The sequence below is a fragment of the Zalophus californianus genome, chromosome 2 (genome assembly GCF_009762305.2).
Source record: "Zalophus californianus isolate mZalCal1 chromosome 2, mZalCal1.pri.v2, whole genome shotgun sequence".
NCBI classification, from domain to species: domain Eukaryota; kingdom Metazoa; phylum Chordata; class Mammalia; order Carnivora; family Otariidae; genus Zalophus; species Zalophus californianus.
Genome location: NC_045596.1, coordinates 142,193,246 through 142,199,095, shown reverse-complemented (window position 1 = coordinate 142,199,095; position 5,850 = coordinate 142,193,246). Strand labels below are relative to the sequence as shown.

General features: G+C 36.1%; 1 pseudogene; it reads left to right on the top strand.

The window, feature by feature from the left end:
- Positions 1-258: 258 nt before the first annotated feature.
- Positions 259-752, top strand: LOC113925090 (annotated as a pseudogene).
- The last annotated feature ends 5,098 nt before the right edge of the window (positions 753-5,850 follow it).

Below are 5,850 nucleotides of genomic sequence, written 5' to 3'. Positions count from 1 at the left end.
ATTCCTAGAAAAGAACAAAAAGAATTTTTCCAAATGAAAAATGTAATAGCTGAAATGCAAAAATCACTGGATGAGCATAAAATAATGTAAAACATTGGAGGAGAAAAATGGAAGCAGGGAGAACTTAAAGGACCATTTAGGCCAAAATATAAAGATTAAAAAAAAAAGATACACAGCTATTTCATCAAAAATAATGTGACCCAAATAATAGTGGAATTATTATTGGCTGCTAATTCAGAGTCACCATGCTGCCCAGCCATGGTCAACCCCACTGTGTTCTTTGGCACAGCCTTGGGCGGTGAGCTCCTGAGTTGCATCTCCTTTGAGCTGTTTGCAGACAAAGTTCCAAAGACATCAGAAAACTTTCCTGCTCTGGGCACTGGGAAGAAAGGATTTGACTATAAAGATTCCTGATTTCACAGGATTATTCTGGGATTTAAGTGCAAGGGTAGTGACTTCACATGCCATGATGGCACTGGCAACAAGTCCATCTGTGGGAGAAATTTGATGATGAGCATTTCATCCTGAAGCATACAGGTTCTGGCATCTTGTCCATGGCAAAAGATGAACCCAACACAGAGGGTTCCCACTTTTTCATCTGCACTGCCAAGACTGACTGGTTGGATGGCAAGCATGTGGTCTTTGGCAAGGTGGAAAAGGGCATGAATATTGTGGAAACCATGGAACACCTTGGGTCCAGGAATGGCAAGACCAGCAAGAAGATCACCATTGCTGACTGTGGACAAATCTAATAAATTCGACTTATGTTTTATCTTAACTACCAGATCATTCTTTCTACAGTCCAGGAGTGCAACTCTTCATCCCCACCTGCTTGAAATATCCTACAATCTTTGTGTTCTCACTGAAGTTTTGTGACTTCCATATTTTCCTTATTCCTTCTAAGTCTTGCTGGATTGAAGAATTAAGGTTATGATTATGAAATAAAAACTAAACAACAATAAAAAGAAATGGAAGAGCATCTTCAAATTGCTGAAAGAAAAAAATGTGCCAAACTATAAATTTCTGCACAGTATAAATACCATTTAAAAATGAATGTGACTCAGTCAAGCTTGCCTCAGTCCCAGCAAGGCAGGCCCCTTACCCAGAAGACCAGCACAAACCCCTGCCCACACCTTGTCTCTAAAGCCTAGAGTTTTAAAAGTCTGCAGGTATGGCTGGGATAGAGCCCAGAGAACACTTACTTGCTCCTGGACAGAAGGCCATAAACACAGAGACTCCACGGGGAGGCAGCACTGCATGAACACTGGCTGCCTAACTTGCTTACTCCAAGCCCTACCCTGCCGCACTACGGTGTGACTGCCCTTCTCAGTCAAGCTTGCCTCAGTCCCAGTGTAGCAGGCTCCTCCCCCAGAAGACCAGCACAAACCATTGCCCACACCACATCTCATGACCAGAGTTCTGCCAGGCCTCAGTTCTGATGGAGTTCCTGTCAGGTCTTATTTCACAAGAAGATCTGAGCTCACCTAGTTAAACCTCATCGCATTCAGGCCAGGGACCAAACACTGTGCACAGCAAGCAAGGAGAGCCTTTGTAGACAACTGGCCTGAAGGGTAGAGCAGCCAAAACAGCAGCAAAGTTCACACAACACACACTGGAGAAAATCCCTGAAGCATCAGGCCCTGGGCACTCCATGACCTCTTCATAAGTCATTACTTTTGGGAGCAGGAGGCATAACTGGCTTTTCTAACACAGAGAAGAAGGCAGAGACAGACAAAATGCCAAGATGGAGGAATTCATCCCAAATGAAAGAACAGGATAAGGACAAGGTCAGAGACCTAAATGAAATAAATATAAGTAACACGCCTGATGGAGAATATAAAGCAAAAATAATAAAGATACTCTTTGGGCTTGAAAAAAGAATAGAAGACATCAGTGAGACCCTTGCCACAGTGATAAAAGAGTTAAAAATTATCAGAGATGAAGAATGCAATAAACAAGATTGGAAATATACCTGATGCAATAACAGCAGGCTGGAAGAAGAAGAAGAATGAATTATTGACATAGAAGACAAAATAATGGACAATAATGAACTGAACAAAGGACAGAAGGAAGAACTATGCAACACAAAAATAGACTTAGGGAACTCAATGACTCCATCAAATGTGGTAACATTCATATTACAGGAGTCCAAGAAGAACAGAAAGAAAAGGGGGCAAAAAATTATTTGAAGAAATAATAGCTGAAAAATTTTCTATTCTGGGGAAGCAAGCAGATATCCAGGTCCAGGAAGCACAAAGAACTCCCATCAAAATCAACAAAAGCAGACCTATACAAGACATATTGTAATTAAGTTTGCAAAATGTAGTGATAAAGAAAAAGTCTTAAAAGCAGCAAGATAAAAGAAGTTCTTAACTTACAAGGGAAAACCCATAAGGCTAGCTGGAGATTTTTCAACAGAAATGTGGCAAGCCAGAAGAGAGTGGCATAATATATTTAAAGTGCTGAATAGGAAAAATCTGTAGCCAAGAATACTCCATCCAGCAAGACTATCATTCAGAATAGATGGAGACGTATAGAGTTTCCCAGAAAAACAAGAATTAAAGGAGTTCATGTCCACTATACCACCCCTGAAAGAAATATTAGTGATTCTTTGAGTGGAAAGGAAAGACCAAAAGTGACAAAGACAAGAATGGATCAGAGAAAATTTTTGGAAACAACCACAAAACAAGTAATAAAATGGCAATAAATACATATCTATCAATAATGACTTTGAATGTAAATGGACTAAATGCTTTAATCAAAAGACACAGGGTGACAGAATGAATGAAAAAAAAAAAAAAAACAAGACCCAAGTATATCCTGCCCACAAGAGATTTATTTCAGATCCAAGGTCACCTGAAGATTGAAAGTGAGGGGACGGAGAAATATTTATCATGCAAATAGATGTCAGAAGAAAGCCAGAGTAACAATATTTATATTGGATAAAATTGACTTTAAAACAAAGACCATAACAAGAGACAAAAGAGGGCACTATATCCTAATCAAGGGGACAATCCAACAAGAAGTTATAAAAACTGTAAATATTTATGCATCCAACATGGGAGCACCCAAATATATAAAGCAATAACAAATAGAAAGGAACTATTTGATACTAATAGAATAATAGTAGGGGATTTGAATGCCTCACTCGCATCAATGGACAGATCATCTGAACAGAAAATCAACAAGGAAAAAATAGCTTTGAATGATACACTGGACCAGATGGACTTAACATATATATTCAGAACATTCCATCCTAAAATAGCAGAATACACATTCTTTTCAATGCACATCAAACATTTGCCAGAATAGATCACATATTAGGTTACAAAACAGGCCTCAACAAATACAAAAAGATTGAAATCATACCATGCACCTTTCTGACAGCAACACTATGAAACTAGAAGTGAATCCCAAGAAAAAATCTGGAAAGACCACAAATAAATAGAGGTTAAATAACATGTTATTAAACAATGAATGGGTCAACTAGGAAATCAAAGAAGAAATTAAAAAAAATATATGGAAACAATGAAAATGAAAACACAATAGTTCAAAACCTTTGGATACAGCAAAAGCAGTCCTAAGAGGAAAGTATATAGCAATACAGGCCTACCTCAAAAGCAAGAAAAATCTCAAATAAACATCTTAACTTTATACCTAGAAGAGCTAGAAAAGCTACAAATGAAGCCTAAAACCAACAGAAGGAAGGAAATAATAAAGATCAGAGCAGAAATAAATGGCATATAACCTAAAAAAACAAAAGAACAGATCAATGAAACAGGTGCTGGTTATTTAAAAAAATTATTAAAATTGATAAACCTCTAGCCAGACTTATCAAAAAGAAAAGAGAAAGGACCCAAATAAATAAAATCACAAATGAGAGAGGAGAAATAACAACCAACATCACAGAAATAGAAAAGATTATAAGAGAATATTATGAAAAACTATATGCCAACAAATTGGACAATGTGGAAGAAATGGATAAATTCATAGACATATAATTCAATAACTGTATCAAAACTGAAACAGGAAGAAATAGAAAACTTGGACAGAACAATAATCAGCAAAGAAATTGAATCAGTAATCAAAAAACTCCCAACAAATAAAAGTTCAGGACAAAAGAGTTAAATCTATTCTTCTCAAACTGTTCTAAAAAATAGAAAAGGAAGGAAAACTTCTAAATTCATTCTATGAGGCCAGCATTATTCTGATACCAAAACCAGATAAAGACTCCATGAAAAAAAAGAATTACAGGCCAATATCCCTGATGAACACAGATGCAAAAATTCTCAATATTTTACTAGCAAACTGAATCCAAAAATAAATTTAAAAAATCATTCACCAAGATCAAGTGGGATTTATTGCTGGGTTACCAGGGTGATTCAGTATTCCAAATCAACCAGTATGATACATCACATTAATAAAATAAATCATAACAACCATATGATTATTTCAATGATCAGAAAAGGCATCTGACAAAGTACAACATCATTCGTGATAAAAACTCTCAACAAAGTAGGTTTAGAGGGAACATACCTCAACATAATAAAGGGCGTATATGAAAAACCCACAGCTAACATCATCCTCAATGGGGGAAAAACTGAGAACTTTTCCCCTAAAGTCAAGAATAAGACAAGGATGTTCACTCTCACTACTTTTATTCAACATAGTACTGGAAGTCCTAGCTACAGCATCAGACAAACAAAAAGAAATAAAAGGCATCCAGATAGCAAAGAAGTAAGATTTCACTATTTGCAGATGACATGATACTGTATATAGAAGACTTGAAAGACTACTAAAAAAACTGCTAGAACTGATAAACAAATTCAGTAAAGTTGCAGGATATAAAATCAATGTACAGAAATCTGTTGCATTTCTATACACCAATAATGAAGCAGCAGAGAGAGAAATTAAGGAATCAATCACATTTATAATTACACCAAAAACAGTAAGATACTTAGGAATAAAACTGACCAAGGAGGTGAAAGACCTGTACTCTGAAAATTATAAAACACTGATGAAAGAAATTGAAGACAATACAAAGAAATGGAAAGACATTCCATCCTCATGGACTAGAAGAACAAATATTGTTAAAATATCTGTACTACTCAAATCAATCTATACATTTAATGCAATCCCTATCAAAATACCAACAGCATCTTTCACAGAACTAGAACAAACAATTCTAAAATTTGTATGGAACCACAAAAGACCCTGAATAGCCGAACAATTTTTAAAAGAAAAGCAAAGTTGGAGGCATCACAATTCCAGACTTCAGGAGTTTTACATAGCTTTAGTAATCAAAACTGTATGGTACTGGCACAAAAATAGATACATAGGTCAATGCAACAGAATAGAAAACCCAGACATGGACCCATAACTGTATGGTCAATTACTCTTTGACAAAGCAGGAAAGAATATCCAATGGGAAAAAGAAAGTCTCTTCAACAAATGGTGTTGGGAAAACTGGATAGCAACACACAAAAGAAAGAAAATGGACCACTTCCTTACACCATACACAAAAATAAATTCAAAATGGATTAAAGACCTAAATTTGAGACCTGGCAAACCATAAAAATCCTTCTTTCTAGGTATGTTTCCTGAGGCAGGGGGACAAGAGCAAAAATAAATTGCTGGGACTACATCAAAATTAAAAGCTTCTGCACAGTGAAGGAAATAATCAACAAAACTAAAAGGCAACCTACAGAACGGGAGAATATAGTTGCAAATGACATATCTGGTAAAGGGTTAATACCCAGAATATATAAAGAACTTACAAAGCTCAATACCCCCAAAAATGAATAATCCAATGAAAAAGTGGACAGAAGATATGAACAGACATTTTCCCAA